Here is a 21,404-nt window from a genome sequence, read left to right on the forward strand (position 1 = left end):
TTCTTGTCCCTGGAAATTTGGAAGCAGCGTACATATGAAATCCTATATTTCAGTGATAAATCATACCATTTAATTTATATATACTAAAAAAGCAGGAAGAAGCTAGCTTCACTACCAAAAGAAAAAGAAAAAAAAAAAAAAAGAAACAAATTCTGGACGTTTAGGAATGCAGAAAAATTGTCTGGAATCAATTCCAGACGGTCTTTTCTAGACAGTTTAAAACCGTCTAGCATATAAAGTCACTAAAGAATTTCTAGACGGTTTGAGAAAAACCGTCCGAAATTCCAGACAGTTTGGTCCAAACCTAGAAACAGTTCTGAACAGTTTGGGCAAAACCGTCCGGAATTATCCAACCCAAAATTAAAATCCGACTCCCTGACGAGACCTTAACCGTTCATCTCCATCACGGACAAAGGACCAAAAATCACCAACTCCGGCAACCAACAAAAAGGACAAAAAAGGAGCAAAAATACCATAAAAAATGACCAGAAATCACCAAAAAGGAGGCCTCCTCTGTCGCCAGATCACCTCCCTCTCTCGATCTCTACTTCTCTGAGTCGCCCAATCTCCCTGGGTGGTGGCGATGAGTCGTGCGGCCGGGCCGGTGGGGGTGAGTGGTCAATCGTCTTGTGGAAAAAAAAGAAAAAGCAAACAACAAAATAAGATCAGAAGACAGTGAGAAGGATCAGAGAGACGAGAGAGAGAGAGAGAGAGAGAGAGAGAGAGAAGAGAGTTTTGGGATTGGGGGGAAGAAGAAGAAGAAGAAGAAGAGAGAGAGAGAGATTGATGGTTTTAAGAGCTCGATGTAATTACAGAGATGGTTTCACACACCGGTTTTAAAAAATCGAACGGTTATGATTTTGGTTAGGAAAAAAATCAGAGGGATGTGGTGAAATAAGGGGGCATCACGCGGATTGATGACATGGCGTGAGAAAAAAAAAATTTTCAGACAGTTTGGTAAAAACCATTCATAAAATTCCAGATGGTTTTAACTAAACCGTCTGAAAATAACATTTACAGACGGTTTCGAAAAAAAAAATAGTCTATAAATTTATAGGCAGTTTTTATAAAACCGTCTGGAAATGAATCAAACCGTCCATAATAAATTTTTTACAGACAAATTTTATTTTCTAAAAAAACGTCTATAAATGCTTTTTTTTTTCTTTTTTGGTAGTGTAGGCAACAAATGAAAACTTTCTTCTTCTTTAATTTGTGTGTACGTACGTACCATGTGCGTCATTCTTTCTCTTTTCGTTTTGTGGGTCTCTCTTGTCCTGTATAGAAATCCTTAACGGTTCGATCATTAATTTTAGCCAAATTGACTATTTTAAAAATAAAATTATGTTTCATATTTGTTTTTTGTGGAATAAATTTGAATTTAAACCATGCAAAGACAATTAAGTACAATTTTCGAGTTCATTTTTTAAACCAGTTTAGTTATAAGCGGAATCTTCTTGCTAGTTTGTGGATTGTCTCGCATGGCAAAGACAAAAGAAAACTTCTATTGTCCTTTCCTAACTTTCTTTCTTTTTTTTTGGTCTCATTAGTCTTTCTTTATCATTTATTTTTCTCCCACCTTTTATGGCATCGATGTAATTCAATACGTGAATATATAGAAATCTATCACATTTCTGTGTGACTGCATACGGACCCCAAAGAAGGAGATCTGCATGAGCACTCATCTATAACATGCATCCTCATCTACCTGGGAGAGGCTGTCAAGGGATCGACTTTATAAGATTAGAATAGTAAAATATAAAAACAACATATTTTACTGCAAAGTCAGTAAATTCAGAACTACTGCTAGCTAGCCCTGCATGTGAGGTTTTGACCTTGTCTGCGAATCTCACCAAATCCTTACCCTATAGGTTGAGGTATTATGGGTATGGTTGCTAATTTTTGTCTCCTTCTTCTTTTTTCTTTTTTCCTTTTTCTTTTTTTAATCCAAAAAAAATAAAAAACTATTAACAGATAACTTTCTTCACGTACACAACAGGACAACACTAACAAACAACTCAAAGATTTTTTTTACGTACCTTTATGTCATATCACACCAAAATCCAAACTTTTAATCATAATAGCATTCTCAGCCGTTTTTTTTAATTATTTTCTTCAAATATAAAGAGAAAAACTAACTTTTACTTCACTATAAAAAAAAAAAAAACCCTACAACAGTTTCTCTTTATTTTTTTCTATATTATTAAAATATTATTTTTTAACTTTTCATTTAATTAAAAGTAAGAAAAAGAAGATAATGTAGGAGAGATGCAATATATTTTTGAAATAAACAATTAAATGGAAAGTGAATGGTGCTTCTCAATGCATTGGGAAGCACTATTCCCAGGGAAATGAAAATTTTAGAGAAGCTAGTTGCTGTGGAGGGATTTTTTTAACTTTTTTAAAATTTTCTCTAAAATTTAAAGAACAGATTCCCTTTAGAAAAACTGCTTTAAATACTCTAAGAGAAATTTAAAACAAAGATGGAGTAGTTGCATGCCCTCTCATTTACAATTATGTCATCTTCAAATCACTTTTATTTGAATATATATAATATATGTGTCATATACAAATCTAAATATGATCAATATAACGTCATATCATCACCACTCTTTTAACCTTTAAAATACCATTATAATTAACTTAATAATAACATAAAATCACCATGCATGTATCCTTAAACAGAAACCTTAAAAACAAAAATTGAAAAGGCATATTTGTAAAAGACTATATTAATTACTTGACGGAATTCCCTATGTGTTTTTATTTTTAAATCCTTCATAGTGTGTGTGCTTAATTATGCGCGCTTGTATGACATCAAGCTGCAAGTTGCGTAATGTCAATTGGTTTAATATATTTAGAAGTAGAATTAATATTTCAAAAATAATATAATAAGGAAAATAGGCCAGGAATATAAAAGTTCAAGAAAATTTACATAATACAATATTATTAAACTTCTAAAAGAATATATATATACACAACTTCTAAAAGATAACTATTAACATCTTTATCAATTAAGCTTGTTTTATTTGAATTTTTTGGTTGTTCAATTCGGGATGTTTGGAGGGTTACGGTGTTGTCTTCTTGTGCATGCATGTGGTTATGGTGGTTGGAGTTTGAGAATTTGAGGCACTGAATATTAGTGTGTTAGGCCGTGAGCGCCATGTCGTAGTGGTTATTTGAGTTTTCTGACGACTTTGGAAAGTAGGCATTTTTCTGAAGCATGAGCCGAGGAAACTTTCTAAAAAAAATAAAAAAATGATAGATTGGGAAACAGTGCAAATTTGTTCGTAGTTAGAGGCCGGGTGGGGTAAATGTTTCCCCAATTCTCTTTCTACTCCAAAATAAAAAAAATAAATCAATTAATCAATCTGTTGAGAGCCACAAAATGAAAAAAACTTTGTAGTCGATCTTGAAAAATGAAAAATCAAAAAGATCGAGGCTCATATTATAGATGTTAGTTTTAATTTAATATAATTACTGGGACTACGGCTTCATATTTTCGCTTGTGAAATTGTTATAATCTTACAATTTTATAGTTGATTATACAAAAGACGAGGCAGAGGAGAGGACATGCATTAATTCTTGCTTAGGATACTACGGATGAGGCAGTCTTTAGACTCGATTATTTCGTAGACTAACTTTACTTAGGATTCGTTTGGATTTGTGATTTTAAAATGAAATTTTTAGGGAAAAATCATATTTAGTCCTTAGGTTTTTATCTTATTTGAATTTAGTCATTGAGTTTCTAATTTTAAGAATATGATCTTTAGGTTTTGCCCAAATTTTAAATAGGTCTCTCTATCACTTTTTTCTTCAAGATTAATAGTTTATCATATTTCATGTGTATCTCAATTGACAAATTAGTGTCCATATCAGTACCTAATATCAATGCCACATCATTAAGCGCCAAATCATCCATAGAAAAAGAAAAAGAAAATAAGAAGACCCAACTCTATAAACAAAAACCATCTTCTTCGTCGTCTTAATCTTTTAGATTTGTACCATTAGATGGAAAACCGTTAAATTTGATGCTGACAAGGACATTGACATTGTATTGGATCCTAACATGAACCCTATAGTGTAAAATGAAACATATGTGACAAATGAAAAATATTTAACTTTGACATTAAATTAATATAGGGATCAATTTGAAACTTTGGCAAAACCTAAGAACCTTATTTTTTTAAATTGAAAACGTAAAGACTAAATCCAAATCAGATGAAAATTTAGAAACTAAATATGATTTTTATCAAATTTTTAAAAACGCAGTTAATGGTTTAGCAAAATCGCAGTTTCACCTTTAAAATTGGAGGTGAGCCTTTAAAATCTTGTGTTTTCAAAAAAATACCCTCTTACCTGTGATTTAAAAAAGCAGTTTCATTTATTTTCAAATTGAAATTTTTAAAAACGCAATTTCCAAACGATTTATTTTCTGCGATTTGGTTTAAAATTGCATTTTTTGTCTACGAAATCGCAATCTCAAATGCACTCTTAGTTTATTTTAGATGTATATAGTCTAATGTGCCACTTGTAGCACTTTTTCTAAACAAATGATATATTGTGTATCTAATGTATTAACTGACAATTAATAAAAAAAAAATGTTTTCACTGATGACAATGTTAATATTTATTCAAATAGAAGTTTATACAGCAGCATTGGTATGTGTATTCAGACATGAAATAGAAAGAAAAATTATTTGGCTACAAGATTTCTGATGTAATATTATATTATTATAGTGGTGTCACATTGCTTACGACTTGGTTATAATTAAGTCTGGGCGTTACATAGATCCTCCTCCGTATCCATGTTAGATGATTTGGATGAGATAGGATTATTTATTTGAGGAATTTTTTTTTTTTTTTTTTTTTTTTTTTTTTTTTTTTTTTTTATTTTTCTTCAGCATAGCAGCCCTTGAGACTACGTTGCCACAAACAGCACGTGAACATTTTTTTGGGCAAATTTTTTTGTTTCAATTTCAAAAAAATAAAATTTGTCAAAAGAGTACACCCTTATTCCCATACTCTTTTGCATAATTTTAAAATTATTTTTAGATCAAAAAATTTAATAGTAATTTATCTTAAATTTAATTGTAATTTTAAAAAATTTAAAATTATGTGAGAATGTAAAATTAAAATGCAAGAGTAAAAGTGTACTTATCTTTTATCTTTTTTATTATTTTTTTTAATTTATTTATTTATTTATTTTTTAAGTATCATTTCTCTTGTTAAAATGTTATTGCTTTCGCAATGCATGGGGACTGATTTGACTGAAAGGTCAGATGGACTAATAAATTGGAGGATATTAATTCTTTGTCGTAAAACATAAAGAAATAAATTGGACAACTATCACAAAATTCAAAAAGAAAAATAAGGCATTTTTGATAAACTTTTGTAAAACCCTATTCCTTTTTCAAATGAGGAAATTTTTTCTCAAAATATTAATTAGCCCAACAGATTTTAGGTGTGACCTCACTACTACAACATTTTGCAAAATAAACTATAAAATGATTTTCAAAATTCAAAACATTTCTCAAAAAAAAAAAAATTAAACATTTTCCAAAATAATCTTTAACACTATCAAATTATTTCAATTTTTTTTTTTAATTTTTATGAATTTCATATATAACACTGTTTTCAACATAGCCTCCACCAAAACAATTTTCTTACTTTTATCCTATTTCAAAGATCTTTTAGTCTACTGTGTTTTTATTTAGTATATCAAAGAAACCAAAAAAAGCTATCCACGTGACCAATTTGTTTTATGTTGAACACAAAAAAAAAAAAAAATAAAAAAAAATCCATGTCTCTAGGAGAGAGATCAACAATTTGGACCGTATATGAAAAGAGTCATTTGCCAACAAGTTCAGGCGCGGTTTAGATAGGATTGGCTCAAGATTAGTTTGTTTATTAAACAAACAGAGCTTAAACAAAATTTTAGATTCGATTAAATAAACGAGATCATATAAACTCGTTTCGGCTCGTATAAATTTTATAACTTCATTTTAATTATTTTAGTAATATTATTCTTTACTTTATTATAAGAACATGTTAAGTATTTAAAAAGATAAAAATGAACTCCATCTCTTGGTAATATGATAAATATATAAAGCTTAAATTATTGTAATTGTGAGTTTTGATATAGATATATGCGTATTTGTGTGTGTGTGTGTATATTTGACAATGTATTTGTATGTATGAGTGGATTTATGTGTATTTATGTATGTGTGTATGATGAATGTATATATACATATTAAACAATTAAACGAATTGAACTTGAAGATTCAATATGCGGCTCGACTTAACTTGATTACAACCCTAGACTACAATGAAAAATTAATAAACTATATTTAATATTGTTTATGCTTTGTCTTAGTTTGATTTTAATGTTTATTTATTTCAATATAATTTTTTTAAAATATTTTTAGCCGCACAAAAAGGTCCTAGACAATAAGAACCGCATGCGTTGATTCAAGTCCGACTAAACTATAGCATGACCAAGTTCAACCAAAGTTATTTACACTAATCAAGCATGGAGTTTCCCACTGCCTATAAACATCTTCAGTTAAGTGATAAACATCTTCAGTTAAGTGCAAAATACCATCTTGTTTATATATATATATATATATATATATATATATATATATATATATATATATATATATATATTAATTAAGGCATAAAATATATTTTACCCATATATAATTTATCCTTTTAAATCCCTTTGTCGGCAAACATCTACGCGATAACACATGCACCCTCAGCACAACCCTTCCTCCAAACGCAGCATAGATGCACGCACCCGCTTCTCGATCACTGTTAATATTATCCGGCATGACCGGAAGTTTGAATATTGAAGTCTCTGGGGGTTACAAACATCGTTAAAAAAATAAAAAAATAAAAAAAATAGAGAAATGAAAAGCCAGCTCATTAATTAATTACCATTGACTTTGTGATAATGATGCTCTCTAATTAGGTTTAATTCTGCTATAAATCCTCATGAAGGGCTGACAGAAACTGCATTGCACTCCTCGGCCTTCAGGGTGGATTGATTTGTTGAGGGAGCTAGAGTGATTAGATCTTCTCTCGACAGGTATTTGTTTGTCTCATATTATAATTTTGTACATTTGTCTCATATATATATAGTATACGTACTCGATCTTGTAAATTTGAAGCATTCAAGATACCCATCGAATACCTAGCTAGCTTACATTATCTATCATGATTAGATATAGATGAGTTTGAGTTAATTACTTGGAATTTGCTTTCATTTCTGATAAATATCATTACTAATCAATCAAATTCCTTTTGGAAATTAACCGTGAAACAAAAAAAAGGACGTGAGATGCAGATATTTTTTTCAGGGCCGGAGCTAGTTATGGAATTATAAGAACGCCCCCAACAGAGTTTTTGGTTGTAAACTTGCATGTTGAAATTTGTCCAAGGATTATATATGTTTGATAAAGAATATATAGTTTATCTATTGCATGCGGGTGAAGCTTTTCACATGATGAAATTTCATTTTTCTTAATTAATTAAACGGCTAAAAAGTATAAAAAGAACCAGAAAATTAGTCGTCAAAATTATAAAAATAACTTCTGTGATAAATACTAGTATTTCACCCCGGCCCTGAAACCTAGCTAGTTTCCGTATATAGTATGTCATCTAGATCTTCTTTTGTTAGTGATGCGAAAACAAAGGTTCAGTGAGATCCTGTGTACTTAATTTAGTGTCGGCTGTGACGAAAGGGTTTCATATATATATATATATACACACACATATATTTTGGTTTTTATGTTGTGTCATCTATCTTTTATCTTTAATTTTTATATTATTATACTATTTATAGAGTAGTAAATTAGATGAGTAATGCTATTTAGTGGACTCCTATATATATGAATGTTATGGAACTTGATAATGTAGCAATGCAAATTAGCTATTCGATCAGCATTTGTAAAATAAAAAATCAAGGGCTGATTTTGACTGTCACATCATCTCAATTGTATGACCATCAAGTTTTAGTTATTTAATTATTTTTTCCCTAATATTATATTTTAACAAGAATATAAAAGAGAAGCATGTGTATTTTATCCATTCCTAGCCTTCTCACTAGATTTCAGGACTTTTATCAGAAAAGTCTTTGAGGACTTTTCGTTAGGGTAATATATATTATTTATTGACCTTCAAATAACTATTTTTAACGTTTCTTGCCTTTTTTTCAGTATATGTTTGATTAAGTAGTGTGATAGAATTCAGACATACAGTTTGTGATCTGGCCAAGAGAAATTAGGGAATTTATGAGAATCGCAGACCAAAAATATAACTTGAAGGATCTGGATGGTTAGGTTTGTTTGGGTTTGTGATATTTTAAAATGTATAACTCAAAAACGAAAATTTTGAAAGCATTGTTAAGCATTTGTTAAAATTATAGTTTGGCATTTCAAATCGTACGTTTTTAATAATTCATGTCCCCTTAATTCTCTGTAATTTTAAAATATAGATTTTTTCACGTTTTGAAGCCACTACTTTTAAAAAACGCAATTCCAAGCAAGACACTTCCGCGATTTGTTTAAAAATGCACTTATAGCTTATAAAATTATAGGGTAAAAAAGACTGTTAAAAGAAGTCGCGGCGTGAAATTTAAGCAACTTAGGCATACAAGTACATTGCTGCACAAGCTAGTTTGTTCATCATTGGCTGACATCAGGGGCAAAGCTAGTAGGGGTGAGAAAGGGCAAACGCCCCCCGGGGGCTGATAGTGCCAAAAAATTTATTTAACAATTAACATAGTTACTTCTAAAATGGCAAATGCTACATATATATACCATATTTATATCTTTTTTTTATTCCTCCAAAATTGATGTGCCTTTTAAAATTACTATTGAATTTGAAATAAATCACTATTAAATTTTAATCAAATAATGATTTTAAAAGTCACATTAATTTCGAGAGATAAAATGAGGATAAAAACATGATACGTATGCGTTGAAAGACAAACTAGTTTACTAACTAGTTACCTTTCTATCTCTCTTTCACTCTCTCTTACTTTTATTACTTAAAATATATGACTTTGAGAAGAGTAGAGAAAATAGAGAAGAGTAGAGGAATTCTTCTTTTTCTTTTCTTATGTTTCAAAACACCTTACAAAGCCCATATATATAGGCATACAAAACAAGCGACCAAAGCCATCTTCGATTCTTCCTCTTTATTACAATACATTAATAACAATAACTCTTCTAAATTAAGGCTTCGGTTTAAGAAAACTTAAGACATCAATTTTAATAAACCAAATGTCATTATTCATTAAATGCTCTTAACTTCTTTATTAAACAATTCTCTTACGTTTTTGATTTGTTGAACTTCTAACACGCCCCCTCAAATCAAAATTGTTCTCATGCCAAGCGCATCTCTTAGCCTTATGAAACTTGCACCTGCTAATGGCTTTGTAAACATATCTGCTACTTGTTCAGTGGTGTGGCAATATTGGAGCTCTATTGTCTTCTGCTTCACATGGTCTCTAAGAAAGTGGTATCTAGTGTCAATGTGTTTGCTCCTCCCATGTTGTACTGGATTCTTCGCTAGCTTTATTGCTGATTGGTTATCCACATAAATCACAGTTGGTTCTTCTTGTGGATGTTCTAGTTCCTTCAAGAGATTCCTTAGCCATATAGCTTCACAAACAGTAGATGAAGCCGCCACATACTCCGCCTCACAGGTTGACAAGGCTACAATTGCTTGTTTCTTGGATGTCCAAGAAAATGCTGTAGAACTAAAATAGAACACATAGCCAGTAGTACTTTTCCTCTCATCTTGGTCACATCCCCAATCACTGTCTGAGTAACCAACTAATTTTGCTTCATCACCATATGCATAAAATAAACCAAGATTCATAGTACCTTTGATGTACCTTAGAATCCTTTTTGCAGCTAACCAATGAGTCTGCATTGGTTTCTCCATGTATCGACTCACAAGTCCAACTCCATAGACAATATCTGGTCTTGTGATCGTCAAGTATCTCAGACTTCCAACCAAACTCTTGTAAAGAATTGGTTCAATAACTTGATCATCTCCTTCTTTTGACAACTTTATGCTTGTTTCAACTGGAGTACTCACAGAGTTGCAGCTTTCCATCTTGAATTTTTCTAATATCTCCTTCATGTACTTCTTTTGAGATATGAAAATTCCATCATGTTGTTGCTTCACTTCAATGCCAAGGAAGTAGGACATCAACCCGTTGTCTGTCATCTCAAACTCCCTAAACATTGATTGCTTGAATTCCTTGAACATTTCACTACTATTTCCTGTGTATAACAGATCGTCAACATATAGGCAAATAATTAGAAATTCACCTCGATAGTTTTTCTTCATATAAACAGCATGCTCATATGGACATTTGGTGAAACCATTCTGATGAAGGTAACCATCGATGCGTGCATTCCAAGCTCTTGGTGCCTGCTTTAAGCCATATAACGCCTTTTTAAGGCGATACACCTTCCTTTCTTCTCCTTTCATTATGAAGTCTTCCGGTTGTTGTACGTATACTTCTTCTTCAAGGATGCCATTGAGAAAAGCTGACTTGACATCAAGTTGGTATATCTTCCAATTATGATGAGCGGCAAGTGCGATCAACAGTCTTACTGTGTCAAGTCTCGCAACTGGTGAAAATACCTCTTCATAGTCGATGCCGTACTTTTGTTTGTAGCCTTTAGCTACTAGTCTTGCCTTGTATCGAGAAACTTCACCTTCTGCAGTGCGTTTGATCTTGTATACCCACTTGACACCAATTGCCTTTTGGTTTGATGGGAGTGTTGTCAACTCCCAAGTATCATTCTTTTGAATAGCATGTATCTCCTCCTCCATTGCGGATCTCCAACAATCTTATTCAACAGCTTCTTGAAAGGTAAGAGGCTCATGATCAGCATATAGGCAGAAAAGATTAGTCTCTCCTTCTTCAGTTTGCTCATAGATTTCCCTAAGACTTCTCATCTTACTTTGATTTGTGGAGGATCTGCTACTGCTACCTCCCATAGAAGATGTAGAGTCTCTATGTACTGTGGACGGTGTGGTAGGCTGAGAAGATGGTGGGGTACTTGGTGGAGCTTTTGTTGAGAGCTCTTCAGGCTCCTCCAACACTTGTTGTTCTTTGGCCTTGTCTTCATCTCTCCAGCTCCACACATTTTCTTTATCAAAGATAACGTCTCTACTAACCACTAATTTTTTTGTTAGTGGGTTGTAGAGCTTGTACGCCTTCGACTCTTCGCTATATCCAAGGAAGATACATTTCTCACCACGATCATCAAGCTTCTTCCTCTTGGATTCAGGAACTTGAGAATATGCAAGACATCCAAAGATTCTAAGGTGTGCAACACTTGGCTTGTAACCGCTCCACGCCTCTTGAGGTGTCATATTCTTGACACTTTTGGTAGGACATCGATTGAGTAGATAAGTTGAGCATGCCACAGCTTCTGCCCAGAATTGTTTTGGCAGTCCTTTCTCCTTGAGCATGGTTCTGGTCATATTGAGAATGGTACGATTCTTCCTTTCTGCAATCCCGTTTTGCTGTGGTGTGTAAGCAGCAGTAAACTGATGCTGTATTCCTTGTTCCCTGCAATACTTGTCAAATTCTTTTGAGGTGTATTCACCACCTCGATCTGAGCGAAGAGTTACAAGCTTGTGACCACTTTGATTTTCAACAAGAGCTTTAAAGTTCTTGAATACAGTAAAGGCAGCTGACTTTTCTTTAAGAAAATAAACCCAAAGTTTTCTGCTAAAGTCATCAATAAAGGTAATAAAGTATCTATTACCTCCTAATGACATGGGTTCTATTGGTCCACATATGTCAGTGTGAACCAGCTGCAATGGTGACGATGCTCTCCAAGATTTGCCGCTGGGAAAAGGAAGTCGTGCCTGCTTGCCAAGTATGCATTCTTCACAAACATTGCTCGTTGGCTTGATCACTGGTAACCCATGCACCATGCCAGATGATGATAGTAGCTTTAGGCCGCTGAAATGTAGATGACCAAACCGAAGATGCCACTTCCATGACTCACTTTCCTTAAGTCCATAGAAGCACTTCTCGAATTTTATGTTAAGATGTAACGGGAACATGCGGTTATTGGCCATTGGAACATGAGCCACAATACCTCCACGTGTATCTCTCAAAATGAGAGAGTAATTCTCCATATGTATGGTGTACCCCTTCTCGAGCAGTTGCCCAATGCTAAGAATATTGCTTTTCATATTAGGCACATAATAAACATCTGAAATGTACCCTTTCTTACCATCATTTTGACAAATTTTTATCTTCCCTTTGCCTTCAACTGATAGTTTGGAGGAGTCCCCCAAGTTCACATTTCCGTGAACTCCTTCTGTGAATTCTGCGAACAGATCTTTCTTCCCACACATGTGATTACTTGCACCAGAATCAAGGTACCAAACCTCATCTATTGAATTTGAATCATCATGAGCGAGAAGTAAAATAGAATCACTATGAACCTCATTTATTGCTTCTGCAATATTGGCTTGTTCATCATCTTTGTGCCAACAATTTGAGGCATAGTGTCCAAACTTCTTGCAGTTGTAGCATTGGATATTCTTGGAGTTTCCACGTCCATATGTGGATCTTCCTCTTCCTTGGTAGCCTCCTCGTCCCCGACCTCTAAGCTTTGAGTCTCCTGCTGACTTTGACGTGGTTGTTGAGAAATACCACGCCCCCGGCTTCTACCACGACCACGGTTGGAGCTGGATTTGCCTTGATCATTTAGAGTCATTTTTGACTCTAGTGCTTGTTCTAATACACTAGAAGTAACATTCTTCTGCATCCTTTGCTCATGTACTTGTAATGAACCCAACAACTCCTCAATTGTAAGATTCTCCAAGTCCTTAGACTCTTCGATAGCTACAACTACATGCTCAAATTTAGAGGAAAGGGATCGAAGTACCTTTTCGACGACTTGGATGTCATCAACCTTCTCATTGTTTCTTTTCAAACCATTCACGATTACCAACAATCGTGAAAAATAATCGGACACCGATTCTCCATCCTTCATGTGAAGAGCCTCGAACTCGCCTCGTAATGTTTGGAGACGGACCCGTCTCACCCGTTCATCTCCTTTGAAGATGGAAGCTAGAATCTCCCATGCTTGTTTACTTGTCGTTGCTTCAGCAACTTTCTCGAAGGTAGGCTCGTCCAACCCTTGATAGAGTAAAAACAAGGCCTTTTTATCCTTCTTCCTCTGCTCCTTAAGAGCCTTCTTCTCATCAGCTGTGTATTCAGCTTCTTCCTCCTTGGTGGGTTCCGTAAATCCGTCAGTTATGACTTCCCACAGATCTTGAAACCCAAACAAGGCTTTCATTTGGATAGACCACGACCCATAGTTATCTTTTGATAATCTAGGGATTTGTTGCTGGACCACGTTGGAACCCATTTCTAGAATGAACGAAAAATGGGAATTGGCAAAACGTACAGGGCTCTGATACCAATATGAAAGACAAACTAGTTTACTAACTAGTTACCTTTCTATCTCTCTTTCACTCTCTCTTACTTTTATTACTTAAAATATATGACTTTGAGAAGAGTAGAGAAAATAGAGAAGAGTAGAGGAATTCTTCTTTTTCTTTTCTTATGTTTCAAAACACCTTACAAAGCCCATATATATAGGCATACAAAACAAGCGACCAAAGCCATCTTCGATTCTTCCTCTTTATTACAATACATTAATAACAATAACTCTTCTAAATTAAGGCTTCGGTTTAAGAAAACTTAAGACATCAATTTTAATAAACCAAATGTCATTATTCATTAAATGCTCTTAACTTCTTTATTAAACAATTCTCTTACGTTTTTGATTTGTTGAACTTCTAACATGCGTGTAGCATTACTCGTCAAATAGTAGTAAAAGTCTAAAATGGCAAATAAGTAAAATAGCAGTCAGTATATATAGATTTCGCAAAACCATATATAGCTAGCCTAGGATTAAGCTTACACAGGTGTTTCTTTTTTTCTTTTTTCTTTTTTTTTTTTTATTGGGATGATGCTGCCAAAAAAGTATTTAACTGTTTTTTTTTTAAAAAAAATATTCTCTCCACAACATCGCAATAATTTTATTTTTTCTCTGTACACGCGCGCATTTTAATAATTGAGAACGAAAATTAGGGGAAGAAAATTACATATTATGATAAATTTTTATAGGAATTATGGCACACATCGAACTTCTTAAATTTTGTTTAAAATATATATGTTATCAAACTTTCACATAGATTTGTTTTCTCAATTTACACTTAAGTAATCAAATTTTCTTTCTAAATTTTTATATTTTTATTTTTCTTTTAAGTTAATTTGTTGATGAGTATATATATTTACATTCTTTATATACTTTAATTTTGTAAACTATATAATTGTGGTTAATTAATGTGTTGATGATCATATAGAAAATATATATATAAGAAAATGTCTAAAACACCTAAATAAATTAACGTAAAAAAACACACATTATAAGTTAGGTTTATTTATTTTAAATGGTAATTAAATAATTTTAATTATTCATTAATTTTTTTACTTATATTATTCAATACTTTCAATATTTAATTTTGTTTCAATTCTTTTTTTTTAAAAATAAAATAAAATTGCCTTCCTAAACCAAAATTCTAGCTCCACCGGTTGCTGACATATATACTTTATAGACATATCATTGACCTGTCGAGCATTAATTCTTTGGTGCCATTCACTAATTAGTCTTTTTTTCTGAGACTTTTTTTTTTTTTTTTTTTTTTTTTTTTTTTTGAGCATTAGACTAATTAGACTTACTAATTCTAGAAGGGCAAAATGTCTGTGCAACCTCCGAAGTCTGACAGAGTACCACCGAGAGAGCCACCCCCGCCCCCGCCAAGTAAACGCCATACAACACTGAAGGACACCCAAGCAAAAGGTTTTTCCTTCCGATGATCATCAGCTACTTGTCATATATATTGAAACTTAACTCGGATATATCTGTGTTCGTGTGTTTGCATATATCATATTGAAATTTTTCATGTTATGTCATTCGTAATTAATTATACTTATCTTAGCTATTGGTAAGAGAAGTGAGCAGTCATACCCCACAAGCGCTTGCACCAAAAAATGTTATATATGTTAAGGGTATAATTTGCTATATTGAAACTGTGGCTTAAGTTTTTGAACTCTCGAGTTTAAACGTTGTTTCTTTCATTTATCTTTCATTTCAATTAAATATTTCACGTGTTAGACTCTACCTATTAAAAAGAAGTTTAAACTCACATGTGAGGAGAAATGTTAAAGTATTGATTAAAAGATTAAATTTACCTATCTTATCGGCTTAAACTTTTGATATATGTGGTGATTTAACAAAAATTTCAAATTCGGTGTTTGCGTATTTGCATGTATCTTCATTATCTGGTTAATAAATTTGTTTGGTTATGTTATGTCGTTTAAGGTGTCAGTCAAAGAAAGAATGCTAAGATTAATTTGTTATATATTGAATATACCAGACGAGACTCCGCCAGCTTGGGCTAAGGAGATGATGGCGTATATTCAGACTCAGTTTGAAGAGTTAAAGACTCAGTTAGCAGCAATGAAAACCCAGATGGATGCCATCACAGCTGGGACTACGAAGAACTTGCCATCTGCATCCAAGGATAAGTAAGGAAACAGCCTACTGATGAGGGTTAGACTTGTATAATCTATTTCTAGATGAACATCTTTGGTGCAGTACTGTTTTATAACCAAACTATTCTATCCTGTTTATTTTAGTTTCTACGTTATGAATTTAATTTGTTAGATTTTAATCCCTTAACTTTATTAATATGTTTCCTATTTTCTCTTGCCTGTTGGCCGCACCTTCTCCCTTGCACTATCCTGTTACGTAACAAAAAGGAATCCAAAGAAATGAGGGGACTGACTGAGCTAGCAATGAGGGGACGGAGTCAGCATCCCTTGCACTATCCATGTTTGCTTGTGTTTAACTATTTATGTGTCTGCATTTTATTTTTAAAGTAAGACTCCATCTACATTTCTGGTGTCAACTGCGGTGGAAGAGAAGTGTCCTGTTGCCAAGCTTCTATATGAGACTCCTGAACAACACAGTGTGTGTTGAATGTTTTATTATTTATGTCGTTATATGCGTTACGTGGCTATTTTCTTATATCTGTATTGTTGGTAAAAGATATTATAGGTTTGTTTGATAAAACTTTTTAGAGAGAGTTTTATATTTTTTGGGTTGAAAGTGTTATGATATAAAGGTGAAAGTAATTTTGAGGTATTTTGTTTTATCTATTAAACTTCCCTTGACATGTTTATTAAGGTTAAAAACTTTGAATAAACAATGCAAGGGAATAAAAATTGTATAACACAAATTTTTTTCTTTTTTCAGTGTATGCAGAATGACGAGCGATTGGTTTGAGCGGGAAGACATTGAGAGTAGTCAGGTAAGTAGCAGCTATATATCAAGCTTTAGAAAAATGTGTGCGGGAGCTGGTAGCATCATGTACGTAGATCGAGCTCATTTGTTAGAAGGTGTACGAACCCTAGCTCCAAAACCGAATAAATTAGGTTTTTAGAGGAAAAAGAAAGACCTTAATCGCTCCAAAAAAGTAAACAAAGAATAATATAAAAGCCTTAAATTTGATTGATATTCAAAAACTGAATTTTCAAAATAATAGACACCTCTAAGTTTGAGTACTTTTGAAGCAAAATGTTAGGAGAAAAATAAAGAAATAAAAATACAAAAATAACCATAACTTGTAGATAGAAAAATATATTATTCTAAAATAGATGTGTTTGGTGTCATTCTCCTACATATCTCTTGTCCATCTTTTTTTTTTTTTTTTTTCATTCCACCATTGAATTGGTCTCACAGATTCAATGGTGGATTTGCAAATATATTGTACAAAAATGGACACGAGATAATGAGATATGTGGGAGAATGAAACCAAACATTTCTCATTCTAAAAGTAATCGTCAAATATTTTAAACGATTATTTCTATTCTTGTGCTGATATGATCGATCTTATTCCAAAAATAATCTTTAAATCTTATTTCTCCTGCATCACCTATTAATGCATGTTTGCTTTGAAAACATTAAATATTTTTAATGTCCAACATAAACTTATCATGAGGGTCAAAATATTGTAGCTAGCATTTCAAAAAATCTAGCACTACACTAGGCAACATTGCATCTATAAATTAATTAATTCATCAATGTCCCTTAATTATGAGTTAAACACACGATTAACATTTTGTGTGGTATTTTGGTTCCCAACCATAGTACCGCAATTAACCATAACAAACTTTTGTGTTCTTACACTGCTCCAAAGATCAAAACTCCTTTTGAATAATAGGACATTAAGAGAACAACAAAATAATTTTTGCAAAAGATCATGTCTATTAAACATAAACTTGAAAACAATTTTTCGAGAATTGTAAAACCACATGAACTAAACTTGTAAAATTAATGCTTTTGAGTTTCCAATACATTATAACACTTTACAACATATTCCATTATCAAATGAATCAAATTTCTTTGATAATCAAACAAAACAAGATTTTACAATTTCAACATGCTGCAAGAATTCTGAATTTTAGATTCGTTGACCGACAGTAATTAGACCAGAACGGGTTCGTAACAATTCCTAAGGACCGAAATGATTTTTCTTTTACGTCAACCAAAATTTTTTCATGTGAACAAGTTTCCAAACAATTTTAGGGCTTGTCTAAGACATAATTAAAAATTGGAATCTAAGCAGCATTTGCTGTAAAAAAATAAAATAAAATAAAAAATAAAAAAATACAGTGTTACTGTTTCAATTGCTAAATTTAATTAAAATAGCGAATGACCTCGTAACTACTTGAAATTTTCTAGTCAAGATCCTAATATGTTAAAGAACATGTTCTAGGTCAAAAAATGACTTTTCCGTCGCAAGAGGCATTCGGAAAAGCTTCTAGATTAGAAAAATAGTAAAATAGATTTTCTACAATGCTAGTATCTTCATAATGATTTATAGTCTGACCATGCTGATAGAGGAGGAAATTTTTAGCAATGTGGGAATAAGCTTCAAATATATAGTGGATGGCTGGGGTAGTTGCAGTCTATCACCTAGTCAAAAGCTACAGTTGAAGTCTATTACCTAGTCAAGAGCTATAGTTGATTTTTATCATCTAGTCACAGTTGAAGACTATCACTTAGTTATAGTTGAAGTCTATTTGTATTATTCTCATCTGCCTTAATTCTCCTATAAATTAATCAGAGCCTGTTATATTGTAAACATTACTAAAGAAATAAAAGCAAAATGTAGCCTTTTAGGCTTTATCAAGTGGACGTAGGTCATAGACCGAACCACATAATTCTTTGTGTCTTTATTTATTCCGCTTTATATTTATTTGTCAATTGAATTATATTATCTTTAATGGTATATATATATATATAAGTCGATAATTCTGTCATGTTAATTCTCTACCTATTTATCCTTGAGTACCCAATTTAATCAAATAATTGTTCGTGAACATGTGAAATTCTTTTCACTATGTATAAATATTTTTGTCACACTTTGCCAAAATAATCTAGCTAGAGACTGACAATAATTACCCTAATAAATCTATCTCGAGTGAAAATTTATTATCCTTTAAATAAAGGACTTGGATTTATTCTTAAGAAATTTGTTCTCACAATGCTACATGTGATCATGCACCAAACGCATCAAGAATTTTGACCACAATAAAGGCCTTACTCCTAAATGCATAAAAGTTGCATCCACTTGACATTTGAGTTCAGAATCCTCTAAGGATTTAGAATTAATATCGTAAGAAGTGATCAAGGAGTTCAATCATTCATTTTTGGATAGATTTGATAAGGAATGACAACTCTCATGGTTCGTTCAGTGCATTGCATCCGTATGCTTCTGGACCAACACTTCAACCCAAAGTCTCTACTTCCCTCAATGAAGATAAATCATCAAGGTTTAAGTATTATAGTCATAACAATTGGAATGCCCATTTCCATTGAATGCAAACAATAGATTGTGAACTTGTAAGGTTTATGGTTTAAGATCTTGTGTGATAATCTAATTACTCACACCATAAACCATATTCAATACAATTTTTTTAATTTCTTTTATGAATTAGTAGACTGATTTCATTCAACAACTAAACCAAACTTACTACTTAGACAAAAAAAAAAAAAAAAAAAAAAAACAAAGAAACAGGGCATAAAACAAAGACCTACATCTCTGTTTCAAAAATCTTAACCCCATAATCCAGAAAAAAAAAAAAAATGACTTCACATCATAAAATTAACATTGAGATTCCAGTTTTGACAGAGGCTGAAATTTTCCCTAGACTTCTTGAATCTCCCTTTCCTTAAAATTCTGGAATGGACTTCCCAAAAAATCATTTTTTAAATATGTTCATCTGTTTTTGGTTGGCCACTATGCTTAATCTCATTTCTAGCACGCCAAAGGTTATAGACATCAACCATGGACTTCAACTTCATACACCCCACACCAAATCACATCCTGCCTAGAGGAAGGAGGGGAAGACATAATGTAACGAAACATTCCTGCCTTCCAGATACGGGAAGAGAAGCCACACTAAAAAAAAAAAATATGATCTCGTCTTTGAATACCACTTCTGCAAAATAGGCATAGAATATCACACTTATACAATCATAAGTGGAAAGGTTATTGCTCATAGCCAACCAAAAGACAAAAGCTTGCTTGGGAATAACATGAGGAAACCAGACAAGCTGCCGGCCACCAATCAATCTCTGTTTTCCTTGATCTTAGAGCATCCCAAGTATCAGAACTGGCATAATAGCCTTTCCTAGAGGCCTATTGTAATTAAGAGAATTGAACAACAAAATAATTTTGCAAACGATCATGTCTTTTAAACATAAACTTGAAAACAATTTTTCGAGAATTGTAAAACCACGTACGTAAACTAAACTTGTAAAATTAATCCTTTTGAGTTTCCAATACATTATAACACTTTACAACATATTCCATTATCAAATGATCAAATTTCTTTGATAATCAAACAAAACAAGATTTTACAATTTCAATATGCTGCAAGAATTCTAAATTTTAGATTCGTTGACTAGCGATAATTAGACCAGAACGGGTTCGTAACAATTCCTAAACACCGAAATTAATTTTCTATTACGTCAACCACAATTTTTTCATGTGAAAACAAGTTTCCAAACAATTTTAGGGCTTGTCTAAGACATAATTAAAAATTGGAATCTAAGCAGCATTTGCTGTAAAATATATATATATATAGTGACACTGTTTCAATTGCAAAATTTAATTAAAATAGCAAACGACCTCGAAACTACTTGAAATTTTCTAGTCAAGATCCTTATATATATATATAGTGACACTGTTTCAATTGCAAAATTTAATTAAAATAGCAAATGACCTCGAAACTACTTGAAATTTTCTAGTCAAGATCCTAACGTGTTAAAGAACATGTTCCAGGTCATAAAATAACTTTTCAGTCGCAAGAGGCACTCGTAAAAGTTTCTAGATTAGAAAAATAGTAAAATAGATTTTCTACAATGATACTATCTTCATAATGATTTATAGTGTGACCATGCTGATAGAGGCCGTTTTTAGCAATGTGGGATTAAGCTTCAAATATATAGTGGATGGCTGGGGTAGTTGAAGTCTATCACCTAGTCAAGAGCTACAGTTGAAGTCAATCACATAGTCACAATTAAATATTATTACCTAGTTATAGTTGAAGTCTACTTGTATTATTCTCATCTACCCTTATTCTCCTATAAATTGGAGCCTGTTATATTGTAAACATTACCAAATAAATAAAAGCAACATGTAGCCCTTTAGGCTTTATCTTGTGGACGTAGGTCATAGACCGAACCACATAAGTCTTTGTGTCTTTATTTAATTTGCTTTATATTCACTACAAAAAAACATGGAAATACTAACCTAAGGTCAGTAACGTGAAAATGCGTTTTTCAGGTTACTGGAACCCAGTAATGTGGTCTCACTAACGCAAAGCTGAGGTTAGTATCTCTTAGGTTGCTAAAATGTATATTGTAACCTGGAAATCTAATATTGTGTTACTGTCCAGTAACAGGACAAATATATCACATTACTGAGCTCGAGTTACGTGAAATTGCACGTTACTGAGTTGTTGAAACGTGCAAAGAACAGGTTACTGAAATGTTGTAACGCATAATTAATTTTCACGTTACTGAACTATTGCAACGTGAATATTTTTATGTTAGTGAATGTTATAACGCAGAATTTACTATCACGTTACTGTAATTTATAACGTGAAGATTGTTAGGTTAGTGTATGTTGTAACACAGAACTAATTCTCACGTTACTGTATGTTCTAACGTGAATATTATTAGCTTAGTGTATGTTGTAACGCAAAA

The 21,404-nt window shown here is 32.4% G+C and overlaps 1 long non-coding RNA gene across 1 annotated transcript; it reads left to right on the forward strand.

Annotated features, from left to right (window-relative positions):
• Positions 1-7,004: 7,004 nt before the first annotated feature.
• LOC133867651 (uncharacterized) lies at positions 7,005-16,271 on the forward strand. The gene is made up of 4 exons (XR_009900129.1): positions 7,005-7,090; positions 14,813-14,924; positions 15,502-15,652; positions 15,887-16,271. It is a non-coding gene; the product is annotated as an uncharacterized LOC133867651 (long non-coding RNA).
• The last annotated feature ends 5,133 nt before the right edge of the window (positions 16,272-21,404 follow it).

The sequence above is a fragment of the Alnus glutinosa genome, chromosome 5 (genome assembly GCF_958979055.1).
Source record: "Alnus glutinosa chromosome 5, dhAlnGlut1.1, whole genome shotgun sequence".
NCBI classification, from domain to species: domain Eukaryota; kingdom Viridiplantae; phylum Streptophyta; class Magnoliopsida; order Fagales; family Betulaceae; genus Alnus; species Alnus glutinosa.